General features: G+C 36.2%; 1 protein-coding gene across 2 annotated transcripts in view; it reads right to left on the bottom strand.

The window, feature by feature from the left end:
* Positions 1–26,860, bottom strand: part of LOC118277788 (titin) — a 44,614-nt gene extending 17,754 nt beyond the window's left edge. The window contains exon 1 of one of the 2 annotated variants that reach the window (XM_035596715.2): positions 26,657–26,860. The gene's annotated coding sequence lies outside the window, so the exon portion shown is untranslated. Of the gene's footprint in view, positions 1–26,475; positions 26,597–26,656 lie in introns of those variants that run through there. The other variant, XM_050700382.1, reaches the window with a different exon arrangement.
* Positions 26,861–27,656: the final 796 nt, after the last annotated feature.

Here is a 27,656-nt window from a genome sequence, read left to right as displayed (position 1 = left end):
AACTGCAAAATCAGCGAGCCCATTCTAAAAAGTACCCTAGGAATTTTCACCATCCTGTAGGCGCAGGTCTCCAGATAACAGTGGAAATACAGTAATAATTCGTGTCAAAGGTACAGAAATTAGCGTGGATAATAGGTGGGTTGATCCCTATAATTCAGCGCTATCACGAATTTTTATTTAATAATATTCAATGCACTCATTAACTGTGTGGGTAACAGCTATAATTAATAAAGCTGAGGAGTTTGTTTACAAAAATAAATATCCCAAAATAACTATTCCACGCGGACGAAGTCGCGGGCACAGCTAGTTGCAAATAAAGACGGATACCTTTACCCGGGCAATCCGAGACTGCAATAACATTTAGACACAATATCAACGTCGTTCGCACATCGTTACTGCTTGTCCGGTTGCCCGGTTATCCGGTTCGCACGGATCGCACGGACGATCCGGAACAATATCGGACGTTTGCAGCTCCATTACCAGTTTATTACGGCAAGATTTTATTCGTTCTTACGGAAAATCGTGGAAATATGGTCCCGTCTTTACGGCGTGTTGTGGAGTTGTGGAAATGTTGAATTTGTTGTTAGTTTTTTTGTTAAACTTGGTGTAGTAGTGAATATTTTTTTTGTGTAGAAGTTCTACAAGGCGAAACTGACATCTTACGTTGACTTACTGACTATATTTAGAATTGAAATCATTTTTAGTAAACGATCATTTAAGCGTTTGCCACAAAAAAGTATCACTACATATATAATTAGAACTTATGACGGGACATTTACCATGTTTATTGAATTTGGTGAGTTTCCGATATTTCGGCACTGTTGCAAGCGCCATGATCACGGATTAACTGATAAAATATCGGAAACTCACCAAATTCAATAAACATGGTAAATATCCCGTCATAAGTTCTAATTATAGCGTTAGTGACCATGTCAGTTTAAAAACTTATATCACTACATAGTATAAAACAAAGTCGCTTTCTCTGTCCCTATGTCCCTTTGTATGCTTAAACCTTTACAACTACGTAACTTTGATTTTTAATAGATAAAGTGATTAGGTAATTAAAAGGTTTATATGTATAATATATGCACAATATATCACCATTGCACCTAGGCGAAGCTGGGGCGGGTCGCAAGTTTAACATAAAAAATGTTAATAGCTTGCAGATAGCCCATCTTCTACGAAAGATAAACGTATTTGTCGTAAACAGGGATTACTAGATTTTAGTGCCTATTATATTATAATGTTTAGCATTAGAACTAAACCACCATATTGATAGTCCGAAAAAAACCGAAAGTCGTCAAGAGAGCATTAGGCAAGAATCCAAGATTCGACCGTTAACCCCGCTCGAAGCGTTATCAACTCGAGTACAGACCGAATGGAAAGGTTCGTGTCATAATAAACTATTTTTTCGCGAGAAAAGAACGTAAAAATAGACGGCAGGACGTCGACATAAATCGAGTGCGCTCGCGCGCTGCACTATTTTATATCGCGTCCGACAAGCGGGCGATTCACAGTAGTTTTTTACCCTGCTTTTAAAAGATAAAGCTGATAATATATAGCTATGAAACTGCAAGGAAATACCCTTGCTCGGGCCACGTTGTCTTGTTTGTAAAGGATGGACCAAGAGCAGTAACTTGTATGAAATAATGTCGCGCCTTGTGGAAAAATCTCGCCGGCTTGAAAGGCAAATTCTGTTCCGCTAGATAGTTTGAGAAAATGGCGGCGGCGTCTGCATAATGTAATCCTAGTGGCGCCACCTTTTGTTAGTTTTATTAACGACTGTGTTATGTTACTGGTTTCCAGTATTTCTAGAAAACAGTTAGATATATCATTCAGATTTTAAGTAAATTGAATCACATAATTTTCTACCTCCTACGAAAATCGGTCTGTTTTATACAATTTCGATTAATAAAGCCCCGAATACAATTGTTCATTCTGAAATCAAATCTCAATTTGCTACAAAACATCGTATTCACAAAATTAAAACTCAGATTAGTCAATACCGATTAAAAACCAATTCGAATATCGCTTTGAAACTAATAAATAAATTTTAAATAACACACACGATTGCGTGAGCCTAACAAATACAAATAAAACTCTGAAATTGAGTACGGAGTTAATCCCTGACCGTTGATAGTAATTTTAATAGTTGATCGTACATCGATAAGTTAATCCGATTATTCGATAACTCGGCACACTTAGTTTTCATTGCAGAATAATCCCATTTACAAATAAAATCGAATAAATTAAATCGATGCTCGGAATAAATAAATTTTCCAAGTGAAATAAATAAAGTTTGAGTTGCTACGTACGTATAAAGTTTCGAATAGATTTTTAAGTTTATTTTTGTATCTGGGTTTATGTGCTTCGAGAGTTTATAAGTTTGTTTAGTGCAGAACTTGTATTTGAATTGAGATTTTTAAGAGAGAACCCTAGGGTCCTAAAATACAGACACCAAAGTGTTGGATTTAAGTCAACTAACAATGTAATAGGTATATTTCTTGCATGATACAGTTTTTTTTATATAGAACTAGCAAACCCGGCGAACTCCGTTTCGCCGTTTCGCTATGAATATTGTTAGCTATAAACCTCACAGAGCCCGAGACCTTTCCAACGAATGCAATACCGTGGAAATCGGTTCGTGCGTTATGGAGTTATAGCGTCAGGAAGGAAAACCCGACTTATTTTTATATTATAGATTAGATCGTAAACTCTTCCTTTTACTGTCCTTATCTCTAATTATTTCCCATTCTTCCCTGTTAGAAAGAAAAGAAAGAGAATTTGTAGAAAACAGAGAGATATAACAATAGGATCTAATAACGTCACGTCATAAACTCTCCTTCAAATGTATAATCTTCTTTTCTTTCTTTGTAATAGGATAATTGACTGCACGGTAGATAATCAAACGGCTGCCACGCAACGTGTAGCGGGTTCGCTCGCACGATGCAACTCTTGTGTATTATATTTTTTGTGTGTTCCATAAACTGTCTAGGTGTCATGTCTATGTGAATTTGTACGTTTGTAAAGGCACACACGACACAGGAGGGAATTCTAATGGGGGAAAGTGTATAAAAAAATGTTACAGACTGACAATGATGGGGATTCGCTTTGTCACACAATTTCCTACAATATATACATAGCCATAATAATCAAAATCCATAAGTACTCACTACATACCATCCATTATTCGATAAAAGCCGTATTGTCTGCCATTATTTTCTAAATATGGCCTCTATCCAGCCAAAAGAGCAATATTTCTTACAACATTTGTTTTGATCGCTCTGAGCTCCAGATATAATATGATAGCTAAGCCCCAAGATTGAATATCGTGATCTAAGCCAAGGGTAACTTGGTTTACGATTCGGGACAAAGTAATGGAACTACCTATGAACTTATATTTTTGGTGACGTTAGCAAAACTTTATACATATCTCTTATATATTTTTCTTTTTTTGAGCGGAGATTATCGTCCTGTGACTTCTCCCAACTCGGGCGAGGCGAGAAAGGGTGTCAGACCCTTACAGACTAAAAACCACCCCGTTCTTACTCCTGCTTTTTGTAACCCTTGTAAACCCGAGGTAGTCCGTAGCATTGATGGCTCTTTAAGAGCGGCGAGCTACCCTTGCTCGCCGTCCGCAAACCTGCACTTACGGTGGTCGGATTTTTATATGTTTGAGGTTATTATTGTCAGGCCAATGGGCTATGAGTATGATAAATTAATGAGAAATTAAAAAGTACTGTGTAAAAAAGTCAATGTAAGCTTACAACCTACATAAGTATATATGGATCTCCACTTCCCTATTCCTAATCCCTAACACACCAAATCTACTATACCTTAACAGATTAAAAAGCATTGATTATCCCAAGGTTAGATGGTAAATAAATAGCAAGTTCCGTTCATAGGTCAGTGGTGTACAAAATAAACTTAAAGTTAACAAGTTTGTAAGTTAGTGTGTGAGTGTGTGTGTTTATTTTGTTTATATACATAACTTAGCTAATTGAGGTGAAGTTACAGGAGTTTCAGGAACTTTTGATGTGGTATCTAGTGTTTTAATACGGAGTGTCGTAGCTACAGGATTCTTGTATTTCTCTCTGAATATATTTTTTTATATAATTCATGTTTATTAGAATAATTTACAGATTTTTTTAAGATGTTACCCCTTTTTCAAGGGAGCAAAATCATCTAATGACTTCTCTCGCCTTGAACGAGGCGAGAGGGAATGTCAGACACTTATTGACAAAAAACCACCCCGTTGCTACTCCTGCTTTTCGATCTGGAGCCCCGGTAAATCCGCTTGGCAGTCCGCAGCTCCGGAGGCGGTACTCTTAACTAGGATTTTCTCCTGTGTCGTAAGTGAGCGGTTTACAAACATACAGTTCACTTACTTATACATAACATTCAGATCCGAAACAACAATTTGTGGATCACACAACGAATTGTTCCGTGAAATCTAACCGGCTACACGTTGCTTGCATTCGGTTGCCCAGCCACCGCAACAACCGTGCAGTCAAATTGAATGAGTTGATTTTAAATTAATTTAATCGTGACCTAACCACAAGCGTATAATTAAAAAATAGGTCTAACAGACAAACAGCGTACTAATACTGAAAAACAAGCAATTTTCTCTTTACATACAATCCAATACATAATAGAGCAGACATTTAACATCATTTCAAACTTTAAACCTTAACAACTAAAGTACAGTTTCGTGTATCAAGACAATACATAATGTACAATAGCGTATGTATATATAATAGATACAATTCGGATATAATGTGTTATTGTGAGGGAATCATTTCGGCTTTGGCCTTCTGCCACGACTCAATGTACTGACAGCCGAAGTACGGTTAGCAAACAAAATCGTTAACATTGTTGATATTAAAAATTTTACTTTGATTTCATTGTGTTGTATTTAATATGTCTGTTTACGATAAAGGTGTTGACAGACAGGTAAGGAATTTGCGTAAAACTTAGAATTAAATAAAGGAGTTGAATAAATGAATGGGCTAATACTGAGCCATTTTGAGTAGGTCAAAACGTAGTAGTTAAGTTCATAAACACTGCGTTATTTTGTTGAAGTGATTTGACCATTGATTTTACTGTTTACCTAGTTTATTAATCACGTGTGGGAGAGCCATGCTTCAGCAAGAATGGGTTGGTTCGACCGGAGTGATACCACGGCCTCACAGAAAACCGACGTGACAAAAAGGCTTGTATTGTGTTTCGTTGTGTAAGTGAAGTTACCGGAGGCCCAATTACCCAATGTTCTCATTCCCCAATGCCAAATTTGAATTTGAATTTGAAAAATGTCACGCGTGGTGCGTGACTGCAAAATAAACTCTGTCGGCTAATTGTTTGGTGTCTTGTTTTTGGCTTAGATATACCAGGAAATACAGACACAGAGTTATATTATGGTTAACCAACTAATGACACAAATTATCTCAAGCCAAACAAAATACAATTAAACACAATATAATAAAAAAGATAAGTATGCAAATCATATATTTTGCTGACCATACCCACAACCGTACAGTCGCGAACTAAATCGTTAAATCTGATTTAACGAACCCCTGCCAACGTTTGGGTCAGAAATCTATTCTCGTTATAAATTACTTCATTGGTGTAGTAGCAATAGGATTGCTGCGGAACTAGGGGCCTTGAACTCGATTCCCCGGCGAGGGTTTTAATTAGATTTTATGGGATTAGGGTTTTTTTTTGTTAGGAGTGATTTTAAGGTTTTTTGTTTTATGTTTAGTGAGAATCAGAGATTGAGGGAAAACTTTGAAATTAAATGTCTATTGTAAATGTTCAGTTAATGTTTGTAGTTAATATTTGATTTACAATTTAACGCAAATCCTCATTTTAAGGCATTTTATGATTCATGCATTTCATATTCTCTGAACAAAGAAAGACTATCTCTTCATGCACATTTTTCACTAGTTACAATTCTAGGAATTAAGCCAATTAAAGGATGCAATTGCCAGCTTGATACTAATATTTCAAATTAATAAAATAAATCTGCATCTAGCAGCCCTCCTAGCTAGGTGGAGTGACGATATCCGCAAGGTGGCTGGTAGTGGTTCGATGCTTAGAGCTGATGGTCAAGCTCTGTGACGTGCCATTGGAGAGGCCTATATCCAGCAGTGGACGATAACAGGCTGATGATGATGATGAATAAAACAAATCGAAAATCCCTATAATTTTAAAACAAACCTAAAAAAGTCCAGCATCATTCATTGCCTCATTTTACCTTTTCAGAAACATGTCTACACATCCTAATATAACTATGACTAGATTTATAGCAGTCTAAATATACGAACATAGGTCTCATTCAGGTCTTTCACCTCTCCTAACCGAAATCATTTGTCATCCATCTCGATTGGCACATGATCACTACACGACAACTGACGACACATTGTCTTCAGCCGATTTTGAGTCACCGGCAGGTCAAGCTATCCAAATCTATCACTTATATATTACTAGCTTTTGCCGGTGGATTCACTTCCGTTATCATTGGAGTATATATATACAAACCAAACTTTAAAATAATTGTATCTATATTTTTTATGATATAAGCTGGTAAATGAGCAGACAGATCACCTGATGGTAAGCAATCGTGTTTCGGGTGTCCATCACGCGAGACACCCGAAACACGAAGAGGCGTTAAAAATGCGTTTTGAGGATTAAAAATAAGGTTTGTTGTAGAATTGGGGATTAGAAAGATTTAGGAGGGGGGTAATAGGACATCAAAATAAGTTGCGAAGTTTTAAAGATCCGAGCATACATAGATGAAAAAAAAAGGCGGTTCCCTTTTTAAAAAAGTTATTTATATTAGTAATCCTTAGTTCTTAGCTCTAAATCTGGCATTACGTCCAGAATATGACAACAGTCTCAAAAGGTAGTTCATTTAATGACACTAATATGCTTCCAGATTGTAGATAAATCATTCAATCTACAAATTGTGATTGGCATTTAATTAGAAGTTAAATAAGATAACGAATACCCAGTCGATTTAACTTTTCTACTCTGTGTTAAACTAATAAATCAATTTCGCTTATCTTAATCCTATCAAACCTTAGGGACTTAGTCATTATAACATTGCCTAGACCTTTATAATCAGGGCTATTTATTTATAGCTTTAAAATGTAGTGTGGTATGCAAACACTAATTTTTCACCAGTCATTTTAAATGTCCTATTTTAATTATGGGTCGAATTCGAGCTACGAAAAATTCTTATAATTTTCGTAGTTTTCAGAAAAAAATATGAATAATGTTAGGCTATTTGAATTTTTTGCTATCAGACAATAATCAGATGGTAATTGATACCATAAGAATATTTAGATAAAACGAAGCAAAGTTTAGGAGTGGGAGCAAATACATTATTTCTACGTAAAAAACGTAACTAGAAGTAACGTCACGTGGTATTTCAAATCAATATATCTTCGAAAAGATTTTAGTCCGGTCAAATTAGACATTCGGTGCTACATAAATTCGCAACAAGCTGAATTTTGGTACAATTGTTCAAAACACGATTATAAACAATAGCTGAAAGTTCCCCATCATTCCCGTGTGTGGAAAAAAAAATATTCAAAGTCAAATGTCAAAAAAATGAGTTTTTCGCGATTTTCAGCAAAACGGTAAGTTTTATCAGAAAATACCTCAGACTAAAATTGTAGATCATTAAATTATCTATAAAAAATATATCAATACTTTTTTCTCACGAGACACCGTTTCGGAGATATCGCAGTGTAAAAAGTTGTAACAGTTGCAATCGTCATAAAATGCACACGTTTCCACGCCACCTATGAGGTAGTGTACTTAGCGCGTTTTTAGGGTTCCGTAGCCAAATGGCAAAAAACGGAACCCTTATAGATTCATCATGTCTGTCTGTCCATCCGTCCGTATGTCACAGCCATTTATTTCCGAAACTGTTGGGTCTACATAGTTGAAACTCTGTAAGTTGATGTATTTCGATAACCGCTATTCAATTTTGAATAAAAATTCATAAATTTAAAAATGAAAGGGGGCACTCCATACATGGAACTGATTCAAAAAAAATTTTTTTTCAGCTTACATATCCGTTATGCGTGTCTATGGATAGGTCTTTAAAAAAGACATTAAGGTTCCTTAAACCATTTTTCATCGAAATCAACCGTTTGGAAGTTAGACGCTTCCAAAGTGGAAAAATGAGTGTCGGGGGGACACTAATTTTTTACTTTGTAACAATGAAAAAAAAATATTGATATATTTTTTATAGATAATTTAATGATCTACAATTTTAGTCTGAGGTATTTTGGTGATAAAACTTACCGTTTTGATGAAAATCGCGAAAAACTATTTTTTTTGACATTTGACTTTGAATATTTTTTTTTCCACACACGGGAATGATGGGGAACTTTCAGCTATTGTTTATTATCGTGTTTGGAACAATTGTACCAAAATTCAGCTTGTTGCGAATTTATGTAATTTCACCCTAATTTTTTGGTCTAATTTGACCGGACTATTTGTTTCCGTAAGAAAATAAAAAATACGTGTCTAATATTTTACAATAATCTACAAGACGGACATTAAAATAAAAATTAGTCTTCTACCCCATTGTCTCCGATCAATAACCAGTCAGTCATTACCTCGCATTATCTTCCCAATCAAAATGAAACATTTAAATATAAAGATATTTACATAAACAAGATTAATATCAAGTCGGTTACTTTAATTTATTCATTGTGTTTTAACTCCAGTTAGAAATATTGGGTCGTCTAAAATATTAGCGAAACAGCGATCGTTTCGTTTGAAATTCAAATTTTAAGATCATTTTGTCGGCATTACGAATTTTGAGTACATCAAAAGACTCGTCTGAAATCGTCGCTTTAATATGACCGTGTTTATACAGCGTGGGCTGTTTAAAAATTTACTGTTTTACGTTATTTTACTTCGATATAAAAAGTCGGAATCGGTACACGTGTCTCTCTATTTTATAGGTGTACTATGTTACTAAGCTGAGTATAAGTATTTGTTATAGTCCAAGTTTTCTTTATATAAAACCGGTCTATAAGATTTTTACCTGCATCACGAACTCGTATACAAATGCAATTGTGTAATGCAATGCACACACTCTAAGTTGTAACTGAGAATTCGTACAATTATTATAAAACCCACTAGAGATTTATTTAATTTGACCGAAACCACGAATAAAACATACGTTTTATTAAGGCTTTGCCCCACACTAGGAATTTTTCCTGTATCGTAGGTGCGTTTACAAACAATTTGTTTCTTTTTTAATATTGTAAGTGTAATTTGCTTTGACGTTCAAATGTGCTTTCCTGGTCTATTTAAAATAAATATTTAGACTTTGACTTTAATACAAATTTCCTAAAAATACCACAATGACTATAACTACATTCGAATCAAAATTTAGAAGATGATCGCACAAATCTGTTGACAGTGAGTAGTATGACTAAATGTGACCGAAGGCGGTGAGGCGTGGTTGACTACTCTGTCATCACGCATGCCACGCGTCAGGTCGATGACATCGTTAGAATAAAACTGAATACCAACTCTATGATGGAGATCCCAGGAATACTGACGAAGATATTGACTTTAAAAAAGTCAGAGTTATTGCATTTTTAGCGAGTGATACGAGGAACTGAAGATTGTTGTTCTATGACGTTCTACTAGGAAGGTCCATAAATATTCAGTGGTAGGAAACGAACTGATGATAATTTAAATTTACTAAAGGTTTCCTGATTATAGATTAGGAAATGGAAAATACAAACACTATTTATTAATATGATTAAATAGATTAAAGAAGGCCTAAATTAAAAGTACACTTAACCGACGAGTATGAAAGAGGATTCGTAGCAATTGGCGTTCCATTGTCTCTGCCTACTCCCATGGGAGATAGGCGTGAAGTTATGTATGTATGTAGATATTTAGATTAAAGTTGAAGTTAAAATCAAATCATAGCATTGATTTTAAATGAATTATTCCTCATGCTTTTGGAATTCTTCTGATTTGGTACCGATGATTTTGGTGATGTGATCATTGATGACGGGGGAAACCTTCAAACGGCGCCTACCTTTCTGGAGACAAAAGGGAGCAAGTATGGGAGTTATACCTTACTAAAACCACCCTGATGCCACCCTCAGCACCTGTAAGGAGGCACCAGGTCCTCTAATACAATTACAAACAGTACCCAAGACAATTTTGAACTAGACAGAAACCTGTTACAGTAATGCGTTTACATGAAATAGCTGGTGGACGCATTTGGCCGCAGTTTGACGGGCCTTGATGGATGAGCCGCTAGCTGTGATGGATCTGCTATAAACGAATAAAATGGAGGATTTTAATTGACTATAGGAATTTGTTAAATTATTAGAATCTGATATTAAGATGTTTACAGTGATTAAGGAATCGATTGTGTTAGTACTATTGGCATTTTGTTCAAAGGATTCAATAATAAACGCAAGTCAAATATCAAAACAAAATATGACTTGTTCCTTAACTTCCAAATCAACTACACGTAGCAATATAAACAAATAATAAAATAAATCGCCCTAGAACGATAGGCATTTGAAATCAGTTGATATAATGGGGTGGTGATGTTTAACCATACTTTTACCACAAACTTTATACAATTATGTTTTTTGTATAAGCTGGTAAACGAACAGACGGATCATCTGATGGTAAGCAATCGCCGCTGCCCGAAACACTAAAGGTGTTGTTTCCGGCCTTTTGGGGATCAGGAATTTAATAGTTGTTGGGGAATCTTGGATTGGTAGAATTGGGGAGCGGGGTAATTAGGCCTCCGGAAAAGCTGTTGAAGATCAGTACAAAGTTCTATCACTTCTATGATACAACTAAACATCACAATGGATACCAAATCCCATCACGAAAAAAAAACTAAACCCAAAACACACAAAATTGAATACCGTACTAAAGCCATTAGCGACACAACTATTTCCGAGTTCTTACGGAGCACGGAACTCCAGTCTTATGAACCAACAACTCCGAGGTAGACGCACTTTATAAGTTCATTACCACTTGGCAGACACACATCACCTGTAAAACACCTTTTAGCTACGTTTTGGCAGCTACCCAAACACACACGGGGAAAAGGTATCCGCCATTTCTTTTTCAATTTAAAATACTTTTATATTTTAGTGTAAAATGGTCACGGTTACGTTACGACTGGTAAATGCGAACTCCTAATTCACTTTAACGTGGCATTTTAATTGTGGTTTTCAATTACATATCTTTTTATGTACGTACTTAAGTTCAAAATGGGTTAGACTGAGTGCTGCTGAATGTCAGTTTGGGTAACAGTTTCCAATATCCAGAGAGGTCTTTATTTATCTATGTGCCGCACTCAGATACATTAACTGATTACTTAAACTATTTCTTATTAACAATTTTGTATTGAAAACAATTGCTAAGAACCGGGTTAAGTAATCAATAAATGACTCTGAGTACTGCGGTATATGTGACTAAAAACCAAACTTGATTCTACTAGTTTCTATTTCGCGACAACATGGACTATCAGTTTTCAAAAGACAACAAAATTGTCACTAAAGAATAGTTCAAGTAATCATGAAAAGTCTCTGAGTACGGCAGTAAAACAACCACAACGCTGTTTACTGTAAAATAAGGATGGATAGATATTTTTTTTAATAACAATCGTGAGATATATTAAATTAACTAAGACGCAGCACGTCGGCTCGTCTGCGCAAGTAGTAAAGTTTTTCTCCATTAATGTCTTGTAATAAATCTCGCGAAACTCATACCAACAAAAATTCCAAAAAATATAAACCCCTACTAGCTATCTATGAATAAATAGTTTAAACTCAAGGTCCTTTCATCCCATACTAAGGATAAACACCTCTGTACATCCCACTACATACCTTTCAGCGTGATAGTACGTCGCTACGACCCTCCATCAATCACGCTGAGTTATCTTACCGTTTTGTTCGGAAAAGATTCCCTGCTTGTGAATGGAAAGTGATTCTATATGTGCCTAGGTACCTTTTAAATCAGTGCTTCCCAATCTTTTGTTGGTCAAGGACCATTTTGTCAAACATATTATCATATCTTATGTCAAAAATAAGTAATAAACATAGACCACAAATTTCACAAAAGATTTTCTCCAGAGTCTTGAATTATAAGAATTTATTATTATCAAGATGCTTACAGCGATAAATAAATCGATTGTGTAAGTGCCCATTGGCTTTTTTTCCACATAAGATGTTCACCAGAGTCGTGAAGTTCCTACTCATAAAAATCTATAGTCACATTTTGATTATTGAAATCAATTAATCCTTTCAGTTGTGAAATATATTTTATTTAATAAATTATCCTTTTTGTATTTTTATCAGTGTTGTACCTATCTTTCTTATTTCGCGAACCTTTTTTTGCCTTTTGCAGACCACCGATTGGGAACCACTGCTTTTAAACCAATGGGGGACATGATTTAATACGGTACTTGTTTGTGTTTAAGAGGTAAGGCAGAAGTAGTTATAATTTGATAGGAAAGCTTTGAATTTTGTAAACTTTACAACAACTCTTTGTGTGATCCACAAATTGTTGTTTCGAGTCTAGGTACCATGTGTAAATGAAGTTGTATGTTTGTAAACACACCCACGACACAGAAGAAAATCCCAATGTGGGAAATCGTTTTTTTTTTTTTACTAAAAACAAGCTTTTTATTTGCTCCCATAAAAGTAAAAATGGGAGTAATATTTTTTTCTCCAGTAACTCATCGTATGATGTGTCATTGAATAGGTATTTTAAAAACATTAAGATGTTAAGAAAACCATTTTCTTGTTTGGTATTAAAGTTCATTTGGTTTTAAAGTTCAATTTTCATAAGCCAATGTTCAAATTAAACCCACACAAACAAAATTATTCTCATATAACCTCAATTCACAACAGACACCACACGTGTAACTAAAAATACCCCTTAATATAATTTGGCCCTTTCAAAATGCGACCTTGATAAAACGTCTTAAGGTATTAAACCCAATAATAAAGGGTCGGGGATCTACGTCCTTTTCTAAAGAGCCTTATTGAGTGGCTTTGAATATACTGAGGGAATTGGCATAAGGAATTGTAAAGAATATTAGCATTACCTAGATTTGGTACCTGACCCTTTAATCCAATATAATAAAATAACATAAGTACTTAGGTACAGTTAAGATACATAAGTCGTGGTGGTCTGGAGGTTTAAGAAGCCCGCTTCTCATGCAGGAAAGGATTTTTTAAGGGTTCAATTTTCCAATGACTTCTCCCGCCTTGGGTGAGGCGAGAGGGTCAGACTCTTAGTGATTAAAAACCACTACGTTCCTACTCCTGCAAAGGGTTGCGGGTATCGAATACCGCACAGAGTAACTCTTTGTGTGATTCACAATTGTATTTTTGTAACCGCACTCATGACACAAAAGAACGAGATACTAGTGTGGAACATCGTTTTTAAAAAAACAACAGCAGCTTTCATTGATAAACCTGGTGCGATGTTAAGCTGCGATCTCCAACCAGCTTACCAAGCGTAGAGATTATTGCAAACCCCCTCATTGTAGGTCCACAGTCTAACAGTGGACTCCCACGGAGTATTAGTAGACGTAATTGTCTAAATAAGCTATGTTAAGAACCGAGTGGAATACATTATGTGTACCCCTGTTCTTTGCGTGGGTGTCAAGAACTGACTAAGGAAGAGTACACATTATACAGAGTAAAAATAAAAATAAACTGAGGTCAGTGGGATCAACCTCTTCATTAATAACTTGATAGTTGAGACTAGTCGGCCAACGAGGCAATTTAACATACACAATATGTATGTAATGTACTAGCTTCTGCCAAGAGCTTCGCCCGTGTCCCCAAGACTAAAACGTCTTATTTCTACTATTAAATACCGTAGTCTATCTATCTGTGTTCCCAATTTCATTCAAATTCTAAGTAATTTTTGCGTGAAAATGGTATAAATATATATCCACACAAACTCTTTTGTATTATAACTATTTAGATTACTAGCCAACGGCTTCTTGTAGCGATGGAATAAAAAACTTATGTGTTATTCCAGATGTTAATCTACCCCTGTTCCAAATTTCATACCGATATCATCAGCCGAGGCGTGGGAGGAAGATGCCTAGCCCAAGTATGCGGTGTAAAGATAGTTGGGAACTCATCCATAGCATGCATTTTTCATTATAAAAAACATAGCTTAGCTAAGTCGGTTTCCACCAGTGCTAAACTATGTGTACCAATGAATATGATTGGTGGAAGCCAAACGCATCCACAGTACCGCACCACAGCACATCTCTGGTGGTAAAAGCAACTTTATGCTAAACATGTAATATAAACCAAAAACTTTAGAAGCTAAACAAGTATAAAAACTAGCGTCTAACTTCGTAGAACACAAACAAAGTGAAGCTGCGAACTATGAGAGAAATCTTACAAAATATTGTGAAACATCATCCCGGAAGAGTTGTGAGATAAAACATAGTCTTCGAAGAAACACATTAGGTATTGATAACCGTGAAGTTTTTCAGTATAATGTAACCTACGCTTTTGGTTCTGAGAATGGGTAGGCAAACGAGTTCAAATTTAACACTTCCAGTGTGTCAAAAAGAACGTCAAAACTATTTATTTCAAATAGACCAGGCAGGCACTTTGAACGTCAAAGCAAATATTATAAGAATATTTTAAAACGTCTGTCTATCGGTCAGTCCTCTAGTGAAGCTATGTGTTCGTTCCAAAGTGTAGATTCCTATGGAGAACAACGAGCAAGAAACGACATAGGATACTCTTTTTCAATCAGGTTCAGGTTTTCAGTTATGTTTTAAGTTTTATGTAATAAGAAACGAGTCTATTGATATACACAAGATACTTTTTTATTACAAAGAGTTTTCCAAAATCTATATTTTCTCCTTCTCTTTTGTTTATTTTCAGATATTCTTTGAATAATAGACGATAGATTGACGATTATAGTAGTGTGCATTCAACTACAACATGGTGCCTATAAGTTTTAGCGAATACGATACTGCTGTTGTTGAGTTAACTCAGAAAAGCGCATCCAGTAAAAGTTGTAGGTAGTATGAAGACTAGAATGTATGTACGATGAAACTATATCGACCGGCATACTTCCTTTATAAGGTACTATATTTCCGCCCGTAGATATACAAAAAAAAATTATGCACGATTTTTGTTAGTTACAAACAGTTCACATACCAATTTTTGGCTTTCGATCTTGAAAATTGTGGAATGTTCCATACAAAATTCCAACCCTCATTTTAGGAAAGTGAGGGGTTTAGAAAGAGACAAAAAGTAGCCTTCCTCACTTTCCAGCCATCCAACTTAACAACAAAAAATCGTGTCAAAAACTCGCTCCGTTGCGACGTGAAAAAAGGACAAACAACCAAACACACATTCCCATTAATTAGTAATATTACTATGGATTTCAGTACGAAACGACACAAATTCCAAAATTATCCATATTGGTTTCCAATAACCACGCTTCATACTGAATGACTATCTAAAACAATAGCCCAACAGCTACTATATACACCAAATTTTAGTCTATCATATTACAAAATGGATTACATAACTCACAAACAGCTGCACCCAACCGCTCCACAGCTATAGCACAATAATAATCCGACAGAAGAGACTAAAACACAAAAAAAAATACAAAATTCAATAAAAACTACAAAGCTTAAGGAATATTCATTGGACACTTGCCAAAGTTTAATAGAAGCCGTTTAAATTAATACTAATGATGACCCGATCTCCGCTGGGCTAATAACACTTATTTCCGAACCGTTTCGTTATAATGTCGGGGCCTTTAAACTTAAGTGTGTCATTGCTATCATGGGTTTTAATAAATTGAAATATTTCTGTTGTTTCCATCTGTGAATCTTTCGAGTAGACTTTTTTTTAAGAGGGCAAAATCATTCAATTACTGCTGTTACTTTCTGCTAGCCCAAGGTCCCACCTTGGGTGAGGCGTGAGTGAAAGTATCACACTCTTACTGACTAAAAACCACCCCATTCCTACAAATACTTTTCGAGCCGGAGGCCCGGTAAGCCCGCTAGGTAGTATCCAGATAAGCATAAAAGTCTCGCAAAGCGTGTTAAGTTCAATGTACAAATAATAAGAGTAACCTACTAATAACTAAAAAAAAACAGTGATAATAGCTCGTAGACTAGAATTTTGCATCGTGTATGGCATTAGGCTCATTCCCACTTACATCGAAGTCAGATAAGTTATTGAATGTAGTAGAAGACATTAGATAACTGTTAATATAACACCTCTGTTCACACCCTTTCAGAAACTTATAAAGGCATAGGTGTTTTCCTATCAATTTACTTTTTTTTTATGGTATAAGCCGATAAACGAGCAGACGGATCGCCTGATGGTAAGCAATCGCCGCCGCCCATGGACACCCGAAACACCACAGGCGTTACAAGCGCGTTACCGGTCGTTTAGGGGTTAGAAATTTAAGTTTTGTCGGGGAATCGGCGATTGGGAAGATTGGGAAGGTGGGTTATTGGGCCTCCGAATCTATTCAAAAATCTATTCCTCTCCGAAATATATTTGTATATTTAGGTTATTTTTAACCTATTTATCTAATGGTTTAGTTTCAAAGATAAAGGATTGGATGTCTCGTTTGACGAATGGCTGCAAGCGTGATAGACGAGCAAGTTTTTGAGTTCGGTCGAAAAAAGACAAAAAGTAAATAAGTTAGACAGACGTAAGGTTGCATGTATGTATGTAGGAATGTAAATAAGCTAGATAATAATATGTGTGCTGATTAAAAAATTGTGAAAGGGATTCAAAAATTATGAAATTTCAAATCAAAATAAGGTTACCTACCTGATTTCCTCAGCAATCACACAAACACCGACCAGTAACCAGTACAACCTCATAATGGCCATACGGAAATAAGACAACAGTAGTTATAGAGGTACCAGACCTTAGGAAACAATCGACCTTTTCAAATACGAAAAACAATTTTCATAAACAGGATTTAGATTCAAGTGTGTAAAACGTAAATATAAACAATAATAATATGCTGGGGTACGCCGGTGGGACGCGGTGAGACGGCGTGACGTAGAGGTCGCTACCTGTCTGGCGGCGCCTGCGCACGTGACGTCACAACAACAGATTTATAGCACACGTGGACGCGACACCTTTATCGGGTGACGTTGTGTTGGGGATTTGTGTTTGGATTGAAGTTTTTTTTTGGGATTAGAAGATTTGTATGAATCGTTTTTGTTGTCAATATTTTTTTTTTTTTGAGCGGGGAATATCATCCAATGACTTCTCCCGCCTTGGGTGAGGCGGAAGGGAGTGTCAAACTCTTACTGACTAATAAAAACCACCTCATTCCTTCTCCTGCTTTGAGCCGGGGCCCCGGTAACCTTATACGTTGTCCGCGGCTCTGGGTTTTGTTGATACATAATGTTTCGGATGGTGATAGTGGGTAAAGTTCTCCCCATTTCAGATAACATGAGAGAAGGAGTATTAAGCTTAGTTTCATTCACATTTTTTAACAGAAAAGTAGTAAATAAGACTACAAAACTGAAATATATAAATTCAATACATTGAAGTACCTACATAGTACTAAATGGAGATATTTAATTTGATAAATAATTGTATTTGCATTGCATTGGCAATAAATGCTTTGGCATACCTACATACCGTCCTGCTATGCATTATAAATATAATTTGGCAACTATTTTAGTTCTAGACAAACACAAAGGAAATCTAGACTATTCAATAGAGACATCTGTTAATGCTTACTTGCCAATTGAAGTGCTATAAAACTAATATTAAATAGCTATCAAAACTTCTAGACAAAGGATTGTTATTTCAAATCACGAGTTGTTATAATAAAATTGGATTTTATGATGTGGAAGGTATAATATAGTATAAAACATTTCTGTCATATTGCCTATGTCATATTAATAAATGTCGTGGTGGCCCCGAGGTTTAAGACACCCGCTTCTCATGCATAAGGGGTTCGAAACCTACCAACGGCAAGTACCAATTGACGTTTCCAAGTTATATGTACCGTACTTTCTAAGATTATTTAGACACCACTGACAAACGGTGAAGGAAAACATCGTGAAGGAACCTGGGCTTACAATTTCTGATTATATATAAGTTTGAAATCGCCAACCCGCATTGAGCAAGTGTGGTGATTAATGCTCAAATCTTCTTCGTGCGAGAAGAGGTCTTTGGTCAGCAGTGGCCACTTATAGACTGATGATGTGATATTGGCTATATTTTCAACTAACAAAATCGATACAATACATAATATGTATTTTTTTTTTTTTTTTTTTTTTTAGGGTGGAAAATCATCCAATGACTTCTCAAACAGCATGTGTGTTTCAGTGTAAAGTTTCTATGCCAATTATTTTCTTTAATGCAATTAAAACAGTATATTTTAGAACTGCAAGTCAATGATACTCGTAATTACTTTGCTTTTAGAAAATTTGTAGTTCTGTGAGTTGTTTGAATTCGAAATAATGAATTATCGCGCGATCCCCGACGCCCGGAGTGTCTCTCGCGAGGAAATTGTTGTGTTTCCCGCCTCCTCCTTAGTAGCATGACTGCTTCGCAGAAGGAGGAGACGGCATCCCAGTCCCCCTCGCTCCGCAATGGCTTGTAAGTGCCGGACGCGAGAGGGCGCCGTCGCCGAAATCCCTGAGGACACGGCGGTGCTCAGCCCATGCAGGGCAGACCGCAAGCGTATGTTCCACATGTCCTCCGGGCGGTTTACAGTGATGAACCCGGGCGTTTCCTCCCGCCCATAAAACAGGAATAGATATCGTGTCCGGTAAGATACTCAAGCGGTAGGTGAGGACTGGCGCCTATCTAGCCTGCTAAAGAGGGGACTTACCGCTTGACAGCGAGTGGTCGCAAAGTCGCGATAATGCCATTCCGCCATGAGATCGCCGGAGCTCATCCCGCCACGCATTAATCTGGCGCGGCAGTGGTTTCGCCCCGGCGATCGCGTCGGCCAAACTAAAGACGTTAGCACCTTTGTCCAAATCCCACGGTGGGAGTCAAGGAGGTTGGCCGCCTTATCTAAAATATCCGCGGTTTACTCGAATGGCCATGACCCTCTGGACGTGAGCAGCGCCCGAGCTGGCCGCCGCATCAGGTTCGACGCCCACACAGGGGCTTCGTCAGAGGGCCATGCCGCACGATCCCCGCGTACAACCTCCGGCAGAATATGTATATTTAATATTGGATCTTAGTAGAAATGTTTAAAGGTAATAGTCAAACAGCATGTGTGTTTCAGTGTAAAGTTTCTATGCCAATTATTTTCTGTAATGCAATTACAGTATATTTTAGAACTAAATCAATGATACTCGTAATTACTTTGCTTTTAGAAAATTTGTAGTTCTGTGAGTTGTTTGAATTCGAAATAATGAATTATGTGTAGGAAATTGTTGTGTGTTTCAGTGCAGCAATTAAAGACTAAAAATAAATATTCACACATGTATATATTTACAGTGAATGATAAAACAAAATAGATATCGAATATTGATACTAAAATAACTAAATAATGTACCTGCTACTTATTTGTCGAGTGGTCGCAAAAGCGACTGCCGGGCAAGAGGTCTCGGGTTCGATTCCCGTGTCGGCAAAGTATTATCTACTGGTTTTTTTCGGATTTTTGAATAATTTCTCAGTAGTAGCACGTAATCATTGGTCAGTTTAGTAGCCAAACAATGGTTACAGTAACAATCATGAGACATATTAAATGATCTAAAATCAAGGTTTACTCACGTACATTAGTGAAGAAAAGCTCTACTAGTTTCAAGTCATAAAGGGACTCTTCATCATGAGCAGCTTGCTCAGACGCGGCGACATCGTAGCTTTAGTAAAGCTTTTCTCCTGTGTGCCAATTTGGGAACACCTAATAATTTAGGGTAGAAACGTTGATTTCTATAGTATAATCAATATACAAATAAACACAATTAAAGTATTTTTTTTCTATGTGACCATTAATAGGTTAATGTACGTGAGTAAACCTTGATTTTTTAATTAATGGTTGCAGTCTTTGTACTGAATTATTATTTTCTTACCTACATAGGTACTAAATAACTTGTCTGACTATTGAAAGAAATACAATCAGTTCAAATGTTCATTCAGCTAACTGCAGAAGAGTGACGTCATCAAATAGAAACGAGCGACGCGCCGATTATAAATCTTGTAGCAACCGATTACCGATGTTGATTTACAAGGAAGATTTGGCACTGCACGCCAGTCTGATTGAGAATAAATTTCCTGTAGGTAACTCGAGTACATTTCTAGATGTATATTCATGGCAAATACTAGAAAACAGGGGCCTACTCCGGTTCTCGAATCCGAAGTTTCGTTTAATCTTCGGCCGTAGGTTTTATTGATTTACTAATAGAATTACTTGAAATAATGTTTTATTTTTAATTTCATATCAAAATCTATTTATTTATCTTCATTTTATTCGTTCATGTTTGTTCAAGAAAGTTTACAATAAATAGAATTGTAGTATGCAATCTGCGAAGTTTCGGACGAAACTTAGTTTTTCGTTGAATTAGAGTAGGCCCCAGGTCCTCAAATTACATTAACTGCCTATGAACTTGAACTGGGCTGTAATCTTCAAGCCTGATGGGATTTTGGAGATCTGAATTTAAACGATTCAGGGGGCTTACTCTTGATTGACATTGATATTGTGAAATTTCGTACTCTTGAGTTGCAGCACTAGCGCCCATTGCATCCGTATTGCGTGGATATTGAATGAACTAAATGGTATTGAGTTTGACTTTATATTCCGTACTCTGAATGCTATTTTAACAGCTATGATTGGGGTTGTATAGTTTTGACATTGAATAATTATTGGATTGAAATTGCATTGACATTGAGATTGGTTTTAAGAATAAGTTGCCCAGGTTTATTAGAGAAAGCTTCTGCCTGCCTCTGTTAAATAAATTATAGTCCCTTAGTTCACCCTTGCATAAAACAGCGGGAAGAATGGGAGTGATGATAGACATGTAAATTAGAGATAACTGATTAGAGTTTTTATGTAATTGAGATGCACTCTGTTACTCGTATGTGGCCTACGTGTTCCCGACCACATCAACTGCAACTAAACTAAAATAAAATTAAAATTCTCCTGATAGGTTTTCTTAATTCTACAAACTAAATAAACGTATTGGAGAAACTGACTGATGTATGTTTGTTAGTCTTTCACCCATGAATTACTGCTCGGTTTTACCGAGATGAAACATACCATACACATGAAAATAATTTCGTTATTTACAAAATGCACTCGAATAGCTGTAACATAAGCTAAATGTGTAAACATTAGCATCACTTTTCTGATAACTAATACATTCTTTATGATTCTTATGTAACTATTAGAATATCCCACGTTTTAATTTTAGGATTTTAAGAACTAAAATATACGATGGATGTTTAGTTTCTTTAGCATTAGAGGTCGGAACAAGGGCGTTGCTGCACTTTTTAGGAGGGGTTTTCCGAAATGTAATACCTATACGTATACGTATGTATAAGAGAAATGCAGTGTATATTTTCTGCGCAGTCTGCTACGTTCTCTGAAAACCTAATACTTTTAAACTGCGATCTCCAACCTTCTAGTCAGGCGTGGAGATTATCGCAAAACACCTCATTGTAAAGAATTCTATACAGTATAGTCTAAACAGTCCATATGGACTGTTTCGGATCTGCGGACTACCTAGCGGGTTTACCGAGGCTCCGACTAGAAAAGCAGGAATAAGAACGAGGTGGTTTTTAGTCAGTAAGAGAGACACTCCCGCTCGCCTCGCCAAAGTTGGAAAAGACATTGGATAATTTTCTCCCCTTAAAGAAAAATAGTCCATATGGAGATTAAGGCAAACTCATATTCCGTAGGGGAGGTCCACAGTCCATTACTCTCACGGGCTATTGTTGCAAAAAGCATACCTTAGACATACTGAGTCACGTTACACTACCATGAATACTATTTTAATAAAATTCCTAAATGTTTAACTAACAAAAAAATAATATAACATATTACGTGAGCCTTATATCGTTTGTTTGGTACATAGTATATGAATATTGTTAGCACAACGACTATGTGATGAGATCACGCGCAGTTCCGTCCGCGCGGCCATGGCATTGCGCCGAAATACTGTGTTTTTTTCTACAAGCTCAGAGGAAATAAACTATTCAGTCGTTTGTAGATACATTTGCATCGATAAATGTGTAGGTTTAGACACGATCCAACTAGCTGTGTCTACACGTTGTACGTTCTTCACACAAATATTTTAATATGTTCTTAGTGCATAAATGACAATGCCAGATCCTGCCCCACTTAATTTCATCAATGTACAAGAAATGTAAATTAATCAATATTAAGCAATGAAAATAAGACCCTTGGTTACTTAATTATTATTCTGATAAAGTTGCGGATAAAAATTAGGAAATAAAAAGTATTTAAAAACCCAAGGCCTATTTCCTGTATATATCGCGACCATCTGCGTTTCTTAGTACGCTTGCAAAAGGAACACAAAGAGTCATTCAATAAAAAAGGATTTATTAATGTAATGTGAACGGATTTTAATATGAATTTGGTATAAATACATACTGTTAGTTAATTAATTTTTTTATAATATATATTATAATGAATGCATATTCTAATCATTATTTTGTGTTTGAACGTTAGTGATTAGATGTAACGAAACGTCATTGGCGTGCGTGTGTCAGTTATGTCCAAAAAGTCATTATTTGACATTCGTTCTGTCTGTTATGTTTACATTGTTGTTTCGATATGATTATGAATTAAAAGTAGGATTACTAAAGGTGATATTGGTGATGACATTCCTTCCTTTCATAGCTAAACACCCTATGATAGCATTGTAATAATATAAAGTAGTTAATTTAATTATTTCTACCATTATAACTGCAATTAATCTAAACTAGTACCTAACCTAAATTTAATATTTTGTTCTTAGATTTATATAGAAATCGCAAGCTCTAAAGGCTTTTAATCATGTTTTTAGTTATCACTAATAGAGCAGCAATAGAATGCTACATTTGGCATGCCTGTACAATATATTTTTTGGTGGGGCAGAGCTCTATAGAGATTCTGGCATTGTCATTTGATGGCAATAGAATTTCGTTCCAAAATTTAGTAAAAGTAAAAAAACTTACCCAAGAACTTTAAATACCATTTTTTAAGGGGGAGAATCACTCGTCCTATGATTTCACCCGCCCTGGGTGAGGCGAGAGGAAGTATCAGACTCTTACTAACTAAAAACCACCCCGTTCCTACTCCTGATTTATGCCTGATGCTCGGTAATTTGTAGCGTTGTCCGCAGTTTCGAATAACTTTTAAAACCTAAAGGAGACTATTTGTTTTGTAGATTTTCATTTCTTTTGGGAACTAAAAGGTCATCATCAAGAAAATCATGGCCACTTTCATCAGAAGAAAGACATCCACTGTTGATCAAAGGACATTTGCCTCCCATCTTCCCTTAAATAACTTTCTTTAATATAATTAGGTATGTGCCTAAACATATTCACACCAAGATATAAACACAATTCCGTATCATGGATGCATTTATAAACACAAATATCCCATTCACAAAACCAGACTCCGGATATAATCAACTATAAACTTCATATCATTATTTATTTATCAAACCCGGAATAGCTATGTTTCGATGCCATCACAAATTACGAATTATTGTTGAAACTACGCTTGCGTTGTGTTCCGTTGTGTGACTGAGGTTACCGGAGACCCAATTCCCCCCTTCCCAATCCCCGATTCCCTAACAACCCTTAAATTCCTAACCCCCAAAAGGGCCGGCCTTTTAACGCCTCTGGTGTTTCACGCGCCAAGTGCTGGACACTTGGCGCGTGAAACACCAGAACGCTGGGCGGCGAATGCTTACCATCAGGTGATACGTCTGCTCGATTACCGGCGTGTTCCATAAAAAAAATATTGTTCCAACAATTAGAAACTGCATTCCGACGGATCTATTCTTCTTTTTTAAACCGCCGTCTGTTATTAGTACATAAGTAATGCATGATATCATTTATGATGAAACAGTCTAGGTATGCTAGAAACAAAATAGAAGTTTAGACCTATGTCTATGCAAATGGTATTTCAACACAAATTGAATGAGTAAGGAATTGATAAGTTATGTTAAACCCAATACATTGATTTTTCTATACATAGACATGAAATGATTAGTGTCATTTGTTTAACCTTAGCTACAGACGGCCTAATATGTTGTCGGGAGGCTCCGGCACAAAGCTGGAGTAGGAACGGGGTGGTTTTTAGTCAGTAAGAGTCTGACACTCTCTCTTGCCTCACCCAAAGCGGGAGAAACCATAGCATGACTCAGATTCATTCCCCCCTCAAAAAAGAGTGTTGTTTATGGGAGCTGTTACGTTTAACTTTTGACCGTGATTTTGAATCCACCTAATAGTTTGGCGTATTCTTGTTCTTGCTAGATTTATAGGAATCCTACGTGCCAATTTCTAGCTTTATACAATCAGTTGTTTTGGCTGTATGCTGTCAGTCAGTCACTCAGTCAGTAATGGAATATAGTGGCTAATATTGGAACTACTCTACATTAAAGTTCGGACATCAATCAAGACAAATCGTTAAATATTATACTGATCAGAATGAAAACATCTAGAAAATCTAAAGATACTCTTCATTGCAATGTTTGAATGACCTAGTTTTGTAAACATCATAGTAGTAATGTCTTGCTATAACCATATGAGCAAAATCTGTTTCAACAGTTAAAAAAGATAAGTTTTTTTTGTAAAGGAAATCATCTAATGACTTCTCCCACCTTGTACGAGGCGAGAGGGAGTGTCAGACTCTTACTAACTAAAAACACCCCATTCCTACTCCAGCTTTTCGAGCCAATTTCCCCGGTAACCCGCTACGTAGTCCGCAGAAAAAAAAACATAAGTAAGTCTAATTCTGTAAATCCTACGTAATCACATAAAAAATATATGTTTTCAAATATTTCTAAATTATTGGCAAGATCATTGAAATATATGAAAAAGTTATTAATGGTAACAATTCCAGTGAGAATGGCCTTCGGTATCCAGGGTCGTGGGTTCGATTCGTGGTGTGACGTCTTGACCTAGAGACATTGTACTATGTATGTATGTTTATGTGATTGCAAGATTTACCGCCGTACTCAGTCATTTAATGGTTACTTAACCTTGTCTTTAGCAATTGTTTTCGATACAAAATCGTTACTAAGGAATAGTTTAAGTAATCATTAAATGTCTCTGAGTGCGGCAGATAGAATAATAATATTATATATTATAGTTCACCTTATTTCTTACATTATTACAACGTCTATGACTATATCACACTTCTTCGTATACATATTTATTCCTATTCCAATAGAAAGATAGAATACGTATAAATGTTATTCCAGACTACATTAAATTATTGAGAACATCCTAATAATACTTTACCCGACCTCCAGACGATATTTACATAAAACGTTTCGCGTGAATGCAATAATGAGATCACTTCTAACTTCTAATAAAAAATCTTTAACATTTTTAACTAACAACAGAATTTCCCAATACTTCACACATGTTGGTACGTACCTCTTTAACCAACACTCAATTTAAAAAAACAACTTTGTAGTATATAAATTGTTTATTTAACTGTGAAAAAGAAACCGCCTTCGAATATTCTTGTCTATCAAAAGAGCTGACATATTAAAAAATGATAAACATATACCATTCCGTTTTTAAAACGTAAAATCATTGAAGCAAAGAGATTTATGTTTAACCTAGAAATAGATTTGATATTGGTAGAAATGTTTGCGCCAACGGAAAATGTTACAAAATATCTCTACCCACGCGACTAATAAAAATATCCTATCATTTCACGTAACTAAACTAACACAGCATAATTATGTATATTTGAAGAAATTTGTGGAAAATACTAGAGAATATTAACCGTATTTTCCTGAGAATTTAACTGAAATTGATAACCTACGAGTGTTATTAAAACTAATCAAAGTAATTAGATTAAAGAGCTCTTAGGAAATGTTATTAAAACACGAAATAAAAATCTTCACGAAAAATATGGCGTTAAAAAACTTTGTAAATGATTTAATAAAAAATCTATTTAACACGATAGAGACATAGTCGAATGCCACAGTTGGTTAATACGTGGATATTTAAAAAAGGTGAATTAATTAAAAATGAAAATTATCACAAAAACCAAATTGAAATCCACTTCACGTTAAAGTAATTAAAACGGTTAAAAGTAAACGGACACAAAGTGAATTTTATCACATTATAAACTGAATTAACTATGTAGTGAAGCAGGTTAGCGCTAACTAGATAACAGTTGACAGTTTTAATTAAACACAAAGCTCAATCGCTCCGGCTGCCGAGTTCTTAGTTAAACAAACAGAGTTACAGTGAAGCCGACACTCACTTCCCTACTCGTTAACATATTTCCCAGTCCATAATTACTTCCTACACTTGGTTTAACTACGAAATTAACTCGCGTTTTTCCCGCGACACCGGGCGCCGGCGTGGCTGAGCCTGGAGCTTTGTTATCTCTGCCTGTTATAATAATGGTGATAATGACATTGCGTTAGGTGTGACAGGTGTACCTGTGAGCAGTCGACAGTCGCTGCGCCGGCGCACCGCACGCCTCCAGACCTCCAGAGTAGCACTACGCAGTAGTTGGTCGGCGCCCGCCCGCGAGCTCCTAACAGCTATTTATAAACGTATCGCTTATAATTTTATTGTTTGAGCGAAAAGCCAGAACGCGACAAGTACGCGCGGCGGTCGTAACACTAATGCCGGCCCGAATGTTTCCAGTTTCTCGACAGTCCCTGCGTACTACGTTGATAATTCCAGTAGTGTTGATATTAATGCGACAATTGAAAGGTTTCCAAGTCATCGGCGACCTCCAGCTACTCCTGCAAGTCCACTGCACCCGTCCTCCGACGACCTGGTATAGTTAGGTAACCTATCTAGGTCAGATTCGAGGCGAGACCAAAGTAAAAAGGATTCGAGCATAAATTTTAGATCGCAGCGTCGGAGTTGGTGTAAAAAGTTCCACAACTGCCGTACCTCATATTGAGATGAAATTGAAAAAGAGTTGGAAATTTTATTATTGATTTTTGCTAAAACATTACAGTGAGCGGAGTACGTGCCGCGACTTTTGTGCGACGCCCTGAATTATTTAAATGTTGATAAAATATTCGGCGACCATTGAAACTTTTGACATGTTTGGAAAGAACAAATTAGAATTTTATTTTAAAGTTACTTCGTTCGCCTGAGTTGAATTTTGGCATCGTACATCGTTTTAGCACCTCGTACCGACAGATAAAATAGAGAATATGCTAGGGTGTTAATTAGGTACCTGTTTCGACTGTACTTGAATTAACAGAATTTTGCTTAACCCGAGTGCTGGCCTTGTATGACAAAACGCATCCGTATATTATCTGCTACTAAAACAAACGACTAGCCTCACGTCATCGCCACAACACAATCATATTGTTTGCATTAGTGCATCTATAACTACGATTCTTCCAATTCATATACCATCTATTGTGGTATGTCGATTGTTGATATGGATTTAAAACTTCGTCAGTGAGAGTCGCC

The sequence above is a fragment of the Spodoptera frugiperda genome, chromosome 18 (genome assembly GCF_023101765.2).
Source record: "Spodoptera frugiperda isolate SF20-4 chromosome 18, AGI-APGP_CSIRO_Sfru_2.0, whole genome shotgun sequence".
Taxonomy (NCBI): Eukaryota; Metazoa; Arthropoda; class Insecta; order Lepidoptera; family Noctuidae; genus Spodoptera; species Spodoptera frugiperda.
Note: the sequence above shows the minus strand (reverse complement) of the source record. Positions and strands in the feature narration are given on the sequence as shown.